Here is a 19,269-nt window from a genome sequence, read left to right as displayed (position 1 = left end):
TCCCTTTTGGAATAAAAATGCCATTTCCGAAGAGCTAACCATTCCGAATTCAGTGATGTCATTCAATAGAAGGTCCTGGCTTCCACATCTTTACACAGCGATCTGTGCATGGTGGGCACTTGAAAATATTGTTGGCAACTGCATTCACTGTTTCATTCAGCTCTCAGTAAACCACCATCCTACATGCTTCTGGAGAGACAACTAAGTGGTTCAGGCCTGCCAACATGACCATCTACCCATATTTAGCATATTTTCATCTCATCTGCTTAATGTATGCAAGGAAACTTATATTTATGATTTAGGGGGTGAGCAAAGCAGAAAAGGAAGGAGAACAGAACTGAAGGAAAGCAGTTCTAGACTGATCCACAATAGGACAGACTTAAAATATCTCTTTGAGGTGAGGTTACCAACCTCAACCATCGCTCCAAAAATCACCTGGTTAGAACGTCAAATGCAAAATAAAACTCAAAGAATGTGCATTAGATTAGTTAACGTGAATCATGGTGCACAGCTCTGAGCTCTGGGAATAAAGGAAAATGATTATTTTGTAAACGTGTACTTATCCGATTACTTGCATTAAGAACAGCTAATTTATAAATGAAAAATTATTTCTCTACCTCGTTTTCAGGATCCTCCAAAATGTGGTCCTACCTCATTAACCCACATTTACTTCCTAGTTCTTCAGACTTTCTGCTCCAGAGTCAGCCTCTTTTCACACTCCAAACATACTTCATATTCTATCCTATCCTCATTTCTTTTTTAATCCTTCCACCTTGTCTGGAAGATCCACACACTTCTACCCATTCATATTCTATTCATACTTCAAGACTCAGGTACAGGCCCACTTCATTCTCCTGTGATACCTCTCAGGTTTTCTAACTATAGAGTCCATTCTTTACTTCTAAATTAAAAGAGGGAAAAAGAAGTGAATAATTCAAAATTAAAGAGGCAAAGATAAAATTGGAACCTACACCACCCCCACCATTCCCAAAACACATGGATTCCAACATTAACATTTGACAAAATCAAATTCAAGGCACAAAGGACCAAGAACAACACTCTTTATCATGAGAAAAGGTAAAATCACTCCTCTTAGTCATTGGCAAATCAATATGATCCCTCAAAAATTACAATATAAAGGATCTGAATAATGTAATTAATAAGGTCTTTTATGTGTATGTGGATATGTAAGTGATTGTGTGCAGGTATGTATTGTGATATATGTGTGTACTGTCTTTATAAATATCTGTGCAACATTAATTTTTAAAAAGTCCACAAAAACCTCAATAAATCCGAAAACGTAGCAGTCATACAAACCATATTCACATTTGTAGCACACATAGGCAAAGAGTTAATATCTCTTACATACAAAGAGCTTTCGAAAATCAACCAAAAAAAAAACACCTAATAGAAAAACAGGAAAAGGGGCAAGAATAAGAAATATGAGTGGCTTATATGAAATAAATAATAAATGAATAAATTAAAAATCAATCTGGTAGATTTTTAAAACTTGGCCAAATGGCTGAATGCCTTATTCAGTGTTATTTTTGGCATTCCTGAACTTCTATATTATAAACGATCCTATGATTGCACAGATTACTAACATATAACTAACATATAATCAGCGCAAGATAACAGTAATGCAAACAGGGCATGCTATACATATTTATGTATTTATTTTTATTAAGGTAACAGTTTATAACATTATATAAATTTCAGGTGTACATCATTCACTTCGACTTCATGTTCACCACCAAAAGTCTAGTTTCCATCCATCTTTATTTTTAATATCTGAATATTCAATTTCAAATACAGGTAAGATTTCAACAATGGCTAAATAGCTTGTTGCAAACCAATCCTGTTGCTGAGAACAACTAGGAACACCAAGCAGAAAAAAAATCTGCAGACATTAGAGAGCTACCAAGGCAGCGAGGACGTGAGGGACAAAGGTCCTAGAGAGAAGAGAAGCTCAAGGAGACAAGTCTAACATTTAGAACAGCTTTTCGCTTTGAGGCATTTGTTAATTTCCAAAGGTGGTGCAGAGAGACTGAAAAACTGAGCGTGAAGTAACAACCAGGGAGGCTGTGAAGCTGCAGAGAGCTTCTGCTAGTCTTGTGACACTAGGTGGACAAAAACTCGAGTTCAGGGCCCATGGATGAGGAAGAGTCTTGGGAAATCAAAGCTTTCAAGTGAGACCCCTGATGACCAGATCTTAGAGGGAGGGATGAAGTAGCACAGGCCAGCCCTCACAAAGTGAGGCAAAGCTGTGAATCAGATCAATCTCTGATTCTGCCTACAAGAAGAAAAGTAAATCCTCTGTGGAGGAAAATGACATTATCAATAGCCTACAATTATCTCTACTATTTTTTTATACGCAGTGCCCAAAATTCATTAAAAACCATCCAGCTTCTCAGGAGTTGAGACCAAGACAACAGAAAACTAGGAGATGGGGGGGAAAAACAGACAATAGAAAAAGAGCCACAGAAGTTAAGATACTGGAGATATCAAACATAAATTTTGTAATTTTGCAATGTAAAAATTTCAAGAAGAGGAAAAACTATAAAATCACAACGACATCCACAGTCATCTTTGATTCATACAAAATGAAGTATACACATAAAAATATAAAGAAGAAAATGTTTGAGAAAAATGAAATACCTAAAACACGTTTTGTTTATAGGAATCAAACTTCAAAACAGCACAATTTAAAAATCTTAATATATAAAGTATATAGAGGCTAATTTTGAAAAATGAGCTTGTTGAAATGACTACTAAAGAATGCCAACCCCTCTAATCCTCTCATTGAAAATGAGTGTTCAGACTTGTCGAAGTTATGAATCCTAGAATCAAGAGTGCTTCTGGAAAACATGTTACCAAAATTCTTCTTCCTGAATTACATCGTGACATGCACAAAGACAATGGTGGTATTACCAAATGTGCTACTACTATGTCTTGTACTTCAGACATTTGGACACACAGAAACAATCAGAGACCTTTAAATAAGTCATTTTAAAAATAAGGTAGCTTATGTAATATACAGCATGGTAACTATAATTAATTATACTGTATTGCATAATTGAAAGTTGCTAAGAGAGTAGATCTTAAAGTTATCACCACAAGAAAAAAGAAATTTGTAACCATATATGATGATGGATCTTAACTAGACTTATCATGGTGATCATTTTGCAGTATGTACAAATGTTGCGTCATTGTGTTGTGCCCTTGAAACTAATATAATGTTATATATCAATTATACCTCAGTTTAAAAAAATAAGGTAGCTTTATATGTAGTGACATGGAAAGATACCCATTATTTCAACTGTTACATGAAAAAATCAAGTTTTAGTACAGTATGAATAAGATATATACATATACATACACATACATATATATGTATATATCACAAAATTACTAATATATGCATAGAAGTGAGTCAACAATTATATACCTATTTTAAGAATGATTCTCTCAGAGAGTGGGATTGAAGGAGACTTATACTTTCTGCACAATACATTTTCCAGTTGAATTTTCCTTTGTAAACAATAAGCACATGTTACTTTTGAAACTGAGCCAAACAAAAGGAAATCTAGAAAAAGCTGCAATGTCTCAAGGACAAGGGCCTTCTCAGAATGCATTAAGATAAAACATCTACAGATCTCAAAAGCTGGACCCACAGATGTCATTCATTCTAACTCGCACTTCATGGAACAATAAAGAACCTCAGGTCTAGAGAGGTTAAATGGCCTGACTGACCATGGCCACATAGACTGTTAATGGCTGGACACCAAGACCTCTTGGCTCCTAACATTTATAATTCTACCTATAACTAATAAAGCTCTTTCCACTATTTCCACTAGGCTTCTCAACTATCTGAGTTCTCTAAGACAAAAACAGACAATAAATATTTTATGATATTTGACATACTATTATTTGATAGTTTGATATTTGATACGTTGACAATGTTTGAAGATATGAAAATCCAAACTCAAAAATAAAGAATTCCTCCTTTTAGGAAAGGAATCACTTCAGGGGTTCCTTTAAATAACTATCATACTACTTTTAAAAATAAGAGTGTTTTTGTAGAACTCTAAGTATTCTAATAATGATAGCATTGGAGAAATAAAGGTGATATACCAACTCTGACACTGTATTTATAGTACCCAGGATTCTCTCTCTGCCTAACTTCTGAAACTGGTCTAACGCATGTCTTATGACCAGTAGACATGACAAAGTAGACCTTAAACTTGTTAGAATTCCACAGTACCAATATGCTTTCAAAAAGCTTACCACCTAGTTGTAGATAACATAGCTTTCACTTTTAAGCTTAGCCCTTCAGCCCCATCAGCAAAAAAGCGCTTTCAGCCAAGCAAAAGTACTTAACATAACCATAAAGCTCTCTAGTGGAAGTTCAGGTGGGATTAGAAGGAACAATCTTCATCTGGGCAAAGAGAAACTTGCAAAGACTTTCAGTTTCAACATTGCAGATCAGGTGTATATGAAGAGCGAGTGTGAAAGATGGAAAATGCGCCCAAGCCTAATAATACTCAGTTCCCATTATCTGGTAGTGATAATTCCCATAACTGACATCTATTCTAGATATAGGGGCCTTTTTCTCGTAAAATCAGCCCAGACCTTTGTGGTGCATGATTTTGGAAACCAACTCTAGAAAGCAAGAGGAATGTATCACTAGTTCTGGATGAGGATTGCATTTTAAGCTCCATTTTCCTAGCTCTTCTTTATCATGATCACCTTCCTTTATTTCCCTACAGCCCTTAGAATATGCCCTCAACCAGGACACCATGTCTCTGGGAAGTTGCAAACGAACTTTACAGGTTAACAAGTTAACAATCTTCATAGGAAGAGAGTATGTCCCAATAGTCACCACAATGGCTGCTATAGAAAATGAAATGTACCCTTTCTTCTCTCTGAATTTTTCTATCCTCATCTATGAAAGATAGCATATTTGGAAGGTCAAAGTGGATCCTGAGTTCACAGGCTGACATAGATCTATCCACTCCCAATTCTAGCTTCCATGATGAGCCTTTCTAGATTCAGATGTCAAGAACTTCAATATTTACCCTAAAACAAAGCAACAGTGAAAACTTTGTCTTTGTGAGGAAGACTATACAAGGCACTACAGTGATTAATAAAAAAGTTAGGTTGAGCTAATAGTACAAGAGGTAAGAAAAATCTCTCCTCCTGCTCAACAGTGACTTTATAATTAGCTTTCTCACCAGGTTTGGGGCCCCAAAAGCCCCTAAGCATCAAATATCCACATTGAGCACTACATAATAGGATGTGCCTATCTCCCTATGTCCCTAAAAAGTTACTTCCCCATCTGCACGGATTATGTTGAAGGAAAAGCCAAATATATTCAGGTACCATGAAAAGGTTCTAGGCTTTATGAGAGAAGGATGATGCTGACATTCTAGAATTTAGAATCTAGCTGTTTTCCCCAAAATAGTTGGCAAATATTCTGTGTTAACCCTGTAACACTGTAGACAATCTAGTAAAATTTCTCAGATCAATTATTTTCAGAAACAAGGCCAACATCAAACCCTGGCACGGAACTCCAAGATAAGAGTAAATAATTAGACAAAGCTGAATAAATAAGCAAATATAAAGATCAATCCTCAGATGAACAATGAAGTCATAAGATCTTCAAACTGATCTATAACAAAGTAGAGTGTCATTTAGGATTAGGTCTGGCTGCATGTAACAAAGACCTGAAAAATTATGGCCTAAACAAGATAAAAGGTTATATCTCTGACACTTAAATGAAGTTGAGACTTAGTCGGTCAAAGACTGATATGGTGGCCCAGGCCCCTTCCAGTTCATTGCTCTGCCGTTCCTATGGAAGCCCTTCTTGTCATGACCCAGCATGATGACCAGAGCTGCTGCTATTCCATCAAAATTCCAGACAGCAAGATGGAAGAAGAGTTGAAGAAAAAGGGGCAAAAGGCATGCACCATCTGTCTGTTAAGTTTTCCCAGAAACTACCACAGAACGTTTCCACTTATTTCTCTTGTGTCCAGAACTGTATTATATCATTTTATCAAGCCACAAGGAATGCAGGATAATTAATTTCTTCCCGGGTAGCCATGTGCCCAGATAAGAATCAGGATTTGAGGAGAAAAAGGGAGAATGAATATGGTATGGGGAAGCAACTACCCTCTGGACAAATTACCAGAAGGTTCTACTCAAGAGGTAGTTAGTTAATAAGGGACAGCTTCTAGTGTAATGATTATACTCACTGAAATGAGTTGTTTTCAATTATTTCAATGATATATTTGTAACATCCAAACTTTCAAATTGTAATCAAATTTAATTTTAGAGAATACATACCTTTCAACTTTTTTTCCAGTTCTGATATGAGGTAAATGTGGGAAAAAATTCTAGTTTCCAGCATAATGCAAGACCTTTTTACCAAAATAAATACAGCTTACTACCTTTCTCAGGAAAAACAGGAATAATGTGAAGTTAAACAATAATGACTTTAGGAGTAACAATTCATTTATTTAATTTATTAATTTTTTCATTCTTTCATACATTTTTCAGCACAACTATGTGCCAATCACTATTGGGTGCTAATAATATAAATAGAGAAGACACATTCCCTGCTCTCCATGCTCTCAGATCTTGAGTTGAACAAGACAAAAGGAGACTACAAGAAACAGAAAATATGAAAGTTAAAGGAAATTGAAATTCCTTCCCCAAAGCTTTAGAAGAGTTTGCACTCTTTCCCTTTCTTGTTTTACAGATACATACATACATAAGGATACACTCATGGTGTTAATTTACTTAAAAAAGATTTAGCCCACCTAACAGCTTATGTGTATTTTATATATTTATAACCTATCTGACACCCAAAATGTTGACATTGTGGGTTATCTCAGTTGGCGCAAACCATCATACAAATAATCAAAGGTTCCAAGTCTAATATCTGTAGTAGACTGCCCTCTCATCCCATCAGCAATCTTGCAATGACATACAATTCACTCTCAAAGGGAGCAGATGAGAAAGAAGAGCCAGATTAACGCCAAATAGTCATTATCTAGAAAACAGTCTGATATCTGTAGGATGATGCTCAGATACAAACACACACACACGCGCTTCAATGCAGTAGTACAGAAAAAGCACAGTCCCCCTAGTACAATGACACTCTCCTTTCCAAAGACCATTGCAAAACTCAGTAACTTGGTCCCACAGCAGAGTCAAACCTTGCCTGAATTTCCAGGCCTGTCATCCATTCCTCCTTATTATTTCCTTTTCTGTTCTACACTGAGTACTTTTTTGAAAGTCCATCTATTCCTATTACTATTTATGTCTCTCAAACATGGTATTTTCTACCTTAATCTCCCCAAGTTTTCTTCTTGCAATTAGAAGTTCTCCATCAAGGTTAACACTAAATAATTAAAACCCCAAAAACACCATAATCCCATGATGAAACAGATGGCTCAAAGCATACCCTCAGAGAAAACTGTAGGATTTTCTAGAGAAAATGTCTCAACCCCTTTCTATCAGGAATATGCGGTTGCTTTCAATTTATTGTTTACTGGGAAAATGTATGTGCGAGTCTCATAAATTAAAGAATTAAGAGGTCTTACCTATTGTCTCATCTTTGATTTGTCTGATTATTTTCTTACTGCACCTCAGCTCAGTTTATTGAAATCATCTCTCTGATACTAATTCACATCTTCTTCGTATGAAATCCAAATTCATATCCACACCTTTAGCTGCTGACAGCTCTTCAGTCAGCTTTTCTCATTCGAAAGATTCTATAAAGCCTCTTTTTAAAATCACATAAAGATTTTCCTAATAGAATCCACTGCTCACAAGCACAATATTCTTCATAAAATCTCCAACTGAGCAGCTCTAGCGAGCACTAGTAATATCCACGCTGAAGAGAGGACGCCATTAGTCAATACGCTTTTATTGAGGTCAACTCATGCAAGTTTAGTAGGGCAGCATGTCCCCAGAGAAACAACACAAGCAGAGGCCTCAAGACAGAAGGGAGTTTGGCCATTTAAGGCGCAGAAGGAAGGCCAGTATGGCTTAGGCATGGTGAGGGTGAAGAGGCAAGACATGACTGAAGAGAAGCCTGGGTCATACTCTTTATGCGACTCTGCCTTCTTCAACCCGTTATCAAGTTTCACTGCTTAACACTGTATTCCACAATAATAATCAGGCTTAGTGAAACTCAACTAGTCCTAGGTCTTACCTGTTAAACACATTTTACACGAGTACCCAAACACACTAATTCTCAAGTGATGATTACCCTTAAACTGTTCTCAGATTAAACCAGACAACACAAAACAGTAAAAAATAAAAATAAAATAGCAAGCCTTGTCAAATGGTCACCTTCAAAACAAAGAGGGTGGAAGATACAAAAGTTTTGTCTGCATAGGGTAATTGATCGTTCTAATTAACGTTACTGTGGCTATATGCCATCTCCCCAAGCCATTCTTTTTTTTTTTGGTGAGGAAGACCAGCTCTGAGCTAACATCTGATGCCAATCCTCCTCTTTTTTTGCTGAGGAAGACCGGCCCTGGGCTAACATCCGTGCCCATCTTCTTCCACTTTATATGGGATGCCGCCACGGCATGGCTTAACAAGCGGTGCGTCAGTGCACGCCCAGGATCCGAACCTGCGAACCCCGGGCCGCCACAGCGGAGCACGCACACTTAACCGCTTGCGTCACCGGGCCAGCCCCCACCCAAGCCATTCTTGACAACCTGGAATCCAAATACGAAGCTGAGGAATTTGGGAAGCTATCCTGACTGGTAATTACCTCAGGTAAAAATTTCACGGGACCTCTAGTACAAGCATGGGCACAGAAAAATCTCCATGCCTAAGAACACGCCATTTCCCTAACTAATATCCAGAGTTGCTAATCTGGAAAGCAACAGACCTTCAGTCAGTGAGAGAAGAGAGAGGAACGTAGAGAGAGAATGAAATTGGGGAGAAGTATACACTTCACCTATTAACACGATAAATCCCTGTCATCTGTTCCAGATTAGCAGTGAGGTAATGTTCGGCCTCCTGGTTCTCTGTTTCGGCTGCGAGTTGCCCACAGATTCTAATCCTGGTGTCTGGCATCAGCTATCAAACCCCATCTCCTAGACTTTAGCTCTTTAAGACCACAGTTATTTTGAACAGCACCTTTCCTGATCCAATCCCTAAATATGAACCTTGGCCTAAATTTTGACCACATTTAACTTCCAGCCTCCCCAAATCGGCCATTTTATTTTGGTATCCGTTTCATGGCTATTTTTTTCTTTACATAGATGGCTAGTATATATTTTGATGATAGTTTACAAGCATTCAATGCTTAAGGGCAGCCCTATGAAGCTGAAATGCAAACAGCACATTTGGAAGCTTTAGTGTTTGTTATTACTGAACACTTGCTGATGGGCACTGTTTAGGTCCTGGCATTATTTATGTGAATGGTATGTACTGCTTTTATTGGAAAGTCACAGTTGCCTTGTATTTGGTAGATCTGTTTGAGAATGTCAGTAGTAAGGATATTGACTCTCATTATTTACAGCTGCCTGGAGTGTGCTTGGCTTTCTTTTATTTAAAGGTTTCCATTCCACACCTAAAAGACAGAGTGCTGAGTTTTAAGAAAATCTAACATACAAAAACACAAAATTATTAGACAGTAACTTGATAAATTGAATGATAATTTATCGATTTTACCAAAGGATTCATGACCAGATTCACTTAAATACTGAGGGTCCTTGACACAGTATTTAAAATGTGATTGAATTTCCGAAAGCTTTACTTAAACATTTTCAGAATACGTTTATTGTTAAATGGTAGGAACACAGTGGCTTATCTACAAAGAAACATCTGTTGTTTGGATGCTAACTCTCAAGTGTTTCAGTTTCATGATCAGTTTGTATTTTCTTGTATACTCAAAATAAATATTTTGCTTTTCATGGGTATTGTCAAAAGGAGCAACATTTTTTCAAGGTTTCAAAGCTCAAAGTAGAATTTGCACAAGTGAACTATCAGAGCAGTACTCTAAATCATTGGTATATCTCTCATGTTGTAGGAGTAGGATGAGGGTAGTAAACGTTGGGTTTGTGTTTTTGCTATTTTAAAGCAAGAATTATCTTCTAAATCTTTTTACTGGCACTATATGAGAAACTTTGGCCAGGCAAGGTGCCAGTGGAATCTGTTTACCAAATTCCATTTGACAAGTTTTAGCAATCATTTTTGACATAATTAACCAGCTTTGCTCGGTTTCATGTTTCCACGGGATGCCACTGGGCAGAATTCAGCAAGGGTCTAATTTGTTTTAAGCACCCACATCTGCAAATTTAGCCCCATCTGGGGATTTCTGCGTATTAACCAAATAGCGTTTTTTTTAAATTTTGGTATGTACCTCTAAAGTATAAGGTCTGTTTTTAATAATATAACAATAATATTATCATATATGAAAATGGCAGCAATTTAAAATAATAAATTAATATTATCATATATGCAGATATTTAAATATCCCTATAAAATGTTTTGGGTTTCTCTTGGGGGGAGAAGGACTTTTTATAATTGGTGTATTCAAATCATGATCCAAATAAATTCCCCACAATGCACTTAGTTGATGTGTCTCTTAAATCTCCTTAGCATTCATAGTTTATTTGTTGAGGAAACCGGATCATTTGACCTGTCAGTTTTTTCACTTCCTGGATTTTGCTGATTTGTACTCTCATACTGTTATCTAATCTCTTTTACTCCTTATATCTCCTATAAACTGGTTTGATCAGATTGAAATTCAATTTTTTGGAAGGATGCATTTTAAATCACAGAAAATTAATAGAAAATTTATAAGGACAGAATCTAATTTTAGATAAAGGTGTAATGTTGGCTGTTAGAGTCATCTGGACAGGAGGAAAGTATCCCAGACCTACTGATTGCCTGAAATTTTTAGGAAATGAGTAGATCCTCATCAGTGATATCATTTAGTGGTGAAATTAAAATATGCTTAAACTATAATAGACGGGGGCCGGCCCCGTGGCTTAACGGTTAAGTGCGAGTGCTCCGCTGCTGGGGGCCCGGGTTCGGATCCCGGGCGCACACCGACGCACCGCTTCTCCGGCCATGCTGAGGCCGCGTCCCACATACAGCAACTAGAAGGCTGTGCAACTATGACATACAACTGTCTACTGGGGCTTTGGGGGAAAAATAAATAAATAAACTATAATAGATGGAAGTTTTTTAAAAAGTGAAGAGATTGATAATAATGCTCAACCTGTATGGTCATCAACAATGACATCACAGAAAATCCAGGATGTTCACTGACAATAAACTTTTATTCAGATAAGAATAGATTAGATCATGATCATCCAGGGAAATGACTGTATACTTTTATTCAGTATTGAACCCATTTTGTTTTCCAAGAAAAATGGGTAGCAAGTGGAAGAGATGAGAGTCACTGTGCACACCACTTTCCCATCTTGGTAATGTAGAAATGGAATACAAAGAGAAGCAGATTCACGCCCAGGGCAAATCCCGAAGAATTCTGTTCTAGGAAATCTCAAAAAATGGTGCATAATTAAATCGAGATTTCCAAAGGGGGAATCATAAGACATCTGAGGTTCTTCAGCCCATGCTCCAGGCTGGCTGCTTTGTGGGGCTCGTGGAATAGCATGACTCTTGCCCCTCACACGCTGAAGGAAAAGAAAGGGTGCCCACCACACATGGGCCCCCCACCCCAACTCACACACAACCCCAATGTCTACAAGTTTAGTCCTTTCATTTTCTCTGCTGAATATAGTGTATGGACAGTCGTCCTTTCTCTCACTAATCCAGGGCTTCCAACACTAAGGGAGGGGAACCTAAACTCCTTCCTGCTACTCCACGTGCCTATTTCCAATGAACTGTACAAAGCATTCTTCGGTGTTCTCAATTTTAGTGAATGATACATATTAAGCTCATTTATTTATAACTGTCATTGTGTAGATATAATATTGCTAAAATGGTCTTTATGTCAGAATTGTAATTGAATTGTAAAGTGGTATTTTGTTACAAAATAAACTGTCAATTTTTATCACCCTCTTTCAGGAGAGGATGTTCAGGTTTTCTGTTTTCTGGTGGAGAATTAGGAAAAAATAACTATTTGAAATGTCAATGTTTCTATACCCAATATATATTTAAAACTTAAATGTATTAAATTCCAGCATTGCTTTCCTTTGGCTTCTTTTTTGGAGAGGTCCATCCTCCTGCCAAATGGGAAGCAGGTTTTTTTTTTTTTACAGTTGTACGTGACATTCAAAAGCTGATAGTTCTATTTGTAGATATAAAGTCTGTCAAGGTAACTTACTGTCTCTAGAGAAAGATTAGATTATGTAGTTTACATATATTTTACTATTTTTAACTTGAAAGTTTCTTGATAAGTTGTTTAATTAACATGGTTAACTTTTCCCTTTTCTTGGCTTGGTTGCTGGGCCTGTGATTGCCTAATGGCACGAAGACCACAGTAGACTGGCTTCATAGTGCTGCCCTTAAGCAACGAATTCTCATAAACTACATCAAAATATATACTAGCGACTATGTGGAAAAAAAATAGCCATGTAATGGATACCAAAATAAAATGACAAAGATCAACAACGTGCAGAGGGCCATCAATGTAAAGGGAAAGATCTCATATTTAGACTTTTTAAAGTTCTCAAAGCAGCTCTACTCATCAAGGACTATGAACCATGACATGTGTGTGGCACAAAAGGCCACATGATCTTGGACAAGCAAGATCCAAGATGACATGTTTGCTCTGACCCAAGACTATGAACCAAAGCCCAGAGCTCACTCTCAACTGCTCCTGCCACCCAGTCGCCAGGCAAGAATCCACAGGGGTCAGAGTAAACTTCCAGACTTAGAGAGGTCTTTCATCAACACTGCTAGAGCCAGGAAACTGGTTCCATGTAAAAGTCTTCTCTCACTCAAGATTGTCAGATCCAATGATCATATAATACCAACATTGCTGACAAGGGATATGGTAACTGGACATCATGGATATAAAAGGAAATTCATGAAGTATACATTTGTGATTTTAAGATCCATTTTTTATTTTATAATGTTTTAAAGAAAAAACAAAGTTTTACCTGTCAGATTCAATGACACTATACTACATCATGGAATATTCAACAACACTTTTAAAGGTGAAGAACTGGATTTTCTCAAATATAATCAAGAGAGCTAAGGGAAAAATGATATCAGCCTGGAGGATACCAAATCAGATCCTCAAATCTAATTTTCAAAGAAAGAGGACAAAGAGAGAAGAAAGAAGTAAAGTGAGCCACTAGAGCAAAAATGGAGATTTTAATTTAGGGATATTTATTTTGGTAAATCAAAGTACAAGTAATACATCTGTGCTTTTATGGTGGTTAAATGGTCAGCCTCTGAAGTCAGACTGAGTCTGATTGCTGGCCCCACTATTTAGTGGCTGTATGTCTTTAAGACAGTTGCTTGAACTTTCTGTGTCTCCACTTCCTTTCTGTCAAATGAGGATAATAATAGTTCCTAGCTTCTCAGGATTATGAGGATTAAATGAGCTATGCACATAAATTGCTTCAACACAGTCCTTGGCAGGTAGGAAATGCTTACTAATATTTAGCTGTTGTTAACATAATCACGGAGCCAAAAGTAAGTAGAAACTATGATGCCATTCCACCCTGAGATATTTTGTGCCCCTAAAGGCCATGTCATGCCAAGGCTCCCAAAACTGTCACTTAATTCATGTAGGACTCAGGCTGAGTTTCCTGTACCACATTTGGAGAGACACCATAGCAAAGTAAAAAAGCCTTTTGCCACGAGACCACAGAAGTTAAATGAAATTGAAAGAGTGATAGCCAAGTTTTGTCATTGTTTGAAAGCTCACATTTGCTTTCTGCTGTAATAAATTTCTACTATAATCTTGAATGAGAATGAATAAAAAAGTTAAGGTTAGAAATTCCACCTAAGTAATTAATTGCCTTCAAAGACCAATAATCTATTGCCAAACATCAAGTGTTGAGGCTAAATTACGAGGACTATAGAAAGAACTGCCATTGTTCTAAGGCATTCAGAGTACTTTTCAGAGTTTGATGTTAAAAAAAAAAAAATCCCACTACAAATTGTTTCTTTATCACAATGAAAAGAAAAACACATAAATACTAAATATTAAATTTCTTTTATTACTTTATTTAGAAATAATTCTACACCAAATAGTACATAATTTATCATCATCACAAAAAATTATTCTGGAGTAAGAGGGAAAGGACAACCTCAAAATTCACCCATCAATGTATCAGGATCTTCCAATCACCAAATCAACCTCATGTTCACCTTGTTCATCTGTATAACTCATTAGTATTAATATACTCAAATTTGCCTCAAATATATATATTTTTAATGGTACATAATCATTTGGCTCAGATTTGCTGAGGGAATACCTACATAATATACCCACATAATATAAAGTAACCAAATCTGAACTTAGTTTACTTGTTACTTACATAATAGTTAATTGATTTAATACATAGGAAAACTAAAATATCTTCTGAAATAACACATCTCATCTTCCTTTAATAGGAAAGCATTTTTTTAAAGTAGAGAATTTTTAAAAATGTATCTCTGTCACTTCCAGCTACCTCTTCCTAAGCTGTCATATCAAGAATTTAACATCAGCCAAGGGAATCTACCTGAAAAACTAGAGAAATTCAGTAGAATGCTAATTAAAAGATAAACGAAAAAAAAAATCAATAACTTTTCCACATACTATCAATAAACAATTAGACGATGGTAGGGGGGAAAAAGAACCCCTTCATGACAGCAATAAAAACTTAACAAGAAATGTCAAGACCAATACGAAGAAAATTATAAAACTATAAAGAAGGATTCTTGTTTATTCACTTAACAAAAATTTATTAAGAACCAGACTATAGTAAGTGCTGAAAGTATAAAATTTTATAGGCCAGTGCTGCCCTTGATGAGTTCATGGTTACATAAATAAGCAGTTACAGAATATACAATGATAGACACAACATCTTATGGGAGTATTGTGTGTATGTGTGTGGGTGTGGGGGGAAAATTAATTCAAGTTGGAGCAGTATCAGGCGAAGGTTCCTAGAAGAAGTGATGCCTGACCTGAAGGATAACAAAGAGTTGTCCAGGCAAAAAGCTAGGAGATTATAATTAAAGGCAGAGCCAAAATCAGAAAGTGAGAAAATGCAGGTATTATGCATACCCGCATGCAGTGTGGTGTTACCAGAGCATAAAATTTGAGGAAGGAGTAAAGAAAGATAAGGAAAAGGTATAAATGGAAAAATATTACATTCCTAGATGAAATCCTTCAGCTATTAAAGACAGTAAAGATATCAATTCTCCCCAAATAAATATTTATATTCAATGCAATTCCAATCAAAATCCCAATTTTGGGTAGGGGGAGAATTTGTCAACTATTCTCTGTTTCATCTGCAAGAGTAAATGCATAAGAACAAACAAGAACTTTCTGAAAATTTTTAAATAACAAGGAAGAATGAGCCCTATCTGCCAAATTAGACTACCAGACTATAAAGTCATGGTCATTAAACAGTATAGTCCTGGCATAGGAAAAGGAAAATAGAGTGCACACTTCAGAAAGAAAGCCATGCATACAACGTTGTATGTGATGAAGATGGCATTTTAAGTCAGCGGGGAAAGAACATAATAGCCAATGGGTGGGGCAATTTGCTATCCATATGAAAGAAAATTTACATTACCTTTTCACATTTCTTACTACAGAAATGCACACACACAAAATTTCAGATGATTTCAAAATATAAATGTGAAAAATGAAACTACAAAAGTACTAAGACAAACCACAAGGGAATAGTTTTATTACCTTAGAATGGGGTAGGACTTTTCAAAGCAAGACTTGATAGTCAGAAAATCCATAAAGGGGGGAGGGAGGAGGGTGAAAGGGATAATTGGGTACATGTGTGTGGTGATGGGTTGTAATTAGTATTTTGGTGGTGAACATGATGTAATCTATGCAGAAATAGAAGTACAATGATGTACACCTGAAATTTTTACAATGTTATAAACCAATGTTACTGCAATAAACAAAAAATTTAAAAAATAAAAAAATAAAAAAAAAATAAATTCATGGCTTGAAAAAAAAAAAAAAAGAAAATCCATAAAGGAAAAGATTAACAAATTTTACTGCCTAAAATTTAAAACTTGTTAAGTATTTAGCTAGACTCACCAAGAAAAAAAGAGAGAAGGCACAAATAAGTAAAATCAGAAATGAAAGAGGAGAGGTTACAACAGACACCTCAGAAATACAAAAGATTATAAGAGAATACTATGAAAAGCTATATGCCAACCAATTCGACAATCTGGAAGAAATGGATAAATTCTTAGAATCATACAACCTTCCAAAACTGGATCAAGAAGAAGTAGAGAATTTGAATAGACCAATCACCAGCAAGGAGATCGAAACAGTAATCACAAACCTCCCCAAAAATAAAAGTCCAGGACCAGACGGCTTCCCTGGTGAATTCTACCAAACATTCAAAGAAGACTTAATACCTATCCTTCTCAAACTCTTCCAAAAAATTGAGGAGGGGGAAGCTCCTAACTCATTCTCTGAAGCTGACGTTACCCTGATACCAAAACCAGACAAGGACAACACAAAAAAAGAAAATTACAGGCCCATATCACTGATGAACATCGATGCGAAAATCCTCAACAAAATACTAGCAAATCGCATACAACAATACGTTAAAAAGATTATACACCATGATCAAGTGGGATTTATTCCAGGGATGCAGGGATGGTTTAACATTCGCAAATCAATCAACGTAATACACCACATTAATAAAATGAAGAACAAAAATCACATGATCATCTCAATAGATGCAGAGAAAGCATTTGACAAGATACAGCATCCATTTATGATAAAAACTCTGAATAAAATGGGTATAGAAGGAAAGTACCTCAACATAATAAAGACCATATATGAGAAACCCACAGCTAATATCATCCTCAATGGTGAAAAACTGAAAGCTATCCCTCTAAGAACAGGAACCAGACAAGGATGCCCACTGTCACCACTCCTATTTAACATAGTATTGGAAGTCCTAGCCAGAGCAATCAGGCAAGAGAAAGAAATAAAAGGGATCCAAATTGGAAAGGAAGAAGTGAAACTGTCACTATTTGCAGATGACATGATTTTGTATATAGAAAACCCTAAAGAATCCACCAGAAAACTTTTAGAAGTAATAAACGAATATGGTAAAGTTGCAGGATACAAAATCAACATACAAAAATCAGTTGCATTTCTGTACACTAACAACGAAGTAGCAGAAAGAGAAATTAAGAATACCATCCCATTTACAATTGCAACAAAAAGAATAAAATACCTAGGAATAAACTTAACCAAAGAGGTGAAAGATCTGTACACAGAAAACTATAAAACATTTCTGAAAGAAATTGAAGAAGACACAAAGAAATGGAAAGATATTCCGTGCTCTTGGACTGGAAGAATTAACATAGTTAAGATGTCCATACTTCCTAAAGCCATCTATAGATTCAATGCAATCCCTATCAAAGTTCCAACAACATTTTTCACAGAAATAGAACAAAGAATCCTAAAATTTATATGGAACAACAAAAGACCCGAATAGCTAAAGGAAGACCGAGAAGAAAGAACAAAGCGGGAGCTATCACACTCCCTGATTTCAAAATATACTACAAAGCTATAGTAACCAAAACAGCATGGTACTGGCACAAAAACAGACACACAGATCAATGGAATAGAATCGAAAGCCCAGAAATAAACCCACACATCTATGGACAGCTAATCTTTGACAAAGGAGCCAAGAACATACAATGGGGAAAAGAAAGTCTCTTCAACAAATGGTGTTGGGAAAACTGGATAGCCACATGCAAAAATGAAAGTAGACCCTTACCTTACACCATGCACAAAAATTAACTCCAAATGGATTAAAGACTTGAATGTAAGACCTGAAACTATGAAACTTCTAGAAGAAAACATAGGCAGTACGCTCTTCCACATCAGTCTTAGCAACATCTTTTCAAACACCACATCTGACCGGGCAAGAGAAACAATAGAAAAAATAAACAAATGGGACTACATCAAACTAAAAAGCTTCTGCACAGCAAAGGAAACCATCAACAAAACGAAAAGACAACCTAACAATTGGGAGAAGATATTTGCAAACCATACATCTGATAAGGGCTTAATCTCCAAAATATATAAAGAACTCATGCATCTCAACAACAAAAAAACTACCAACCCAATTAAAAAATGGGCAAAAGACCTGAACAGACATTTCTCCAAAGAAGATATACAGATGGCCAACAGACACATGAAAAGATGTTCAAAATCACTAACTATCAGGGAAATGCAAATCAAAACTACAATGAGATATCCCCTCACGCCCGTCAGAATGGCTATAATTAACAAGACAGAAAACAATATGTGTTGGAGAGGATGTGGAGAGAAGGGAACTCTCATACACTGCTGGTGGGAGTGCAAACTGGTGCAGCCACTATGGGAAACAGTATGGAGATTCCTCAAAAAATCAAGGATAGAACTACCATATGATCCAGCTATTCCACTGTTGGGTATTTATCCAAAGAACTTGAAAACACCAATTTGCAAAGGTACATGCACCCCTGTGTTCATTGCAGCGATATTCACAATAGCCAAGACTTGGAAGCAACCTAAGTGCCCATCAAGGGACGAATGGATAAAGAAGATGTGGTATATATACACAATGGAATACTACTCAGCCATAAGAAACGATGAAATCCAGCCATTTGTGACAACATGGATGGACATTGAGGGTATAATGCAAAGTGAAATAAGTCAGAGGGAGAAGGTCAAATACCGTATGATTTCCTTCATTAAGTAGTAGATAATAACAACAATAAACAAACACATAGGGACAGAGATTGGATTGGTGGTTACCAGAGGGGAAGGGGGGAGGGAGGAGGGTGAAGGGGATGATTCGGTACATGTGTGTGGTGATGGGTTGTAATTGGTATTTTGGTGGTGAACATGATGTGGTCCATGCAGAAACAGAAGTACAACGATGTACACCTGAAATTTTTACAATGTTATAAACCAATGTTACTGCAATAAACAAAAAATTTAAATAAATAAATAAATAAATAAATAAAACTTGTTAAGTAAAAGACACTACAAAGATTGTTAAAAAAAGACTGACTTGAATTAAAAAATAAGCACCATAAAAAAGACAAAGGACTACTAATGTCCTA

General features: G+C 36.3%; 1 protein-coding gene across 1 annotated transcript in view; it reads right to left on the bottom strand.

The window, feature by feature from the left end:
* The window catches only part of AVEN (apoptosis and caspase activation inhibitor), a 176,943-nt gene that overhangs the window by 11,635 nt on the left and 146,039 nt on the right, over nucleotides 1-19,269 (bottom strand). The gene's annotated exons all lie outside the window — the stretch shown is intronic.

This window comes from Ceratotherium simum, chromosome 3 (assembly GCF_057802395.1).
Source record: "Ceratotherium simum simum isolate JZ-2026a chromosome 3, ASM5780239v1, whole genome shotgun sequence".
NCBI lineage: Eukaryota > Metazoa > Chordata > Mammalia > Perissodactyla > Rhinocerotidae > Ceratotherium > Ceratotherium simum.
The sequence above is the reverse complement of the archived record's forward strand: the minus strand, read 5'-3'. Positions and strand labels throughout refer to the sequence as shown.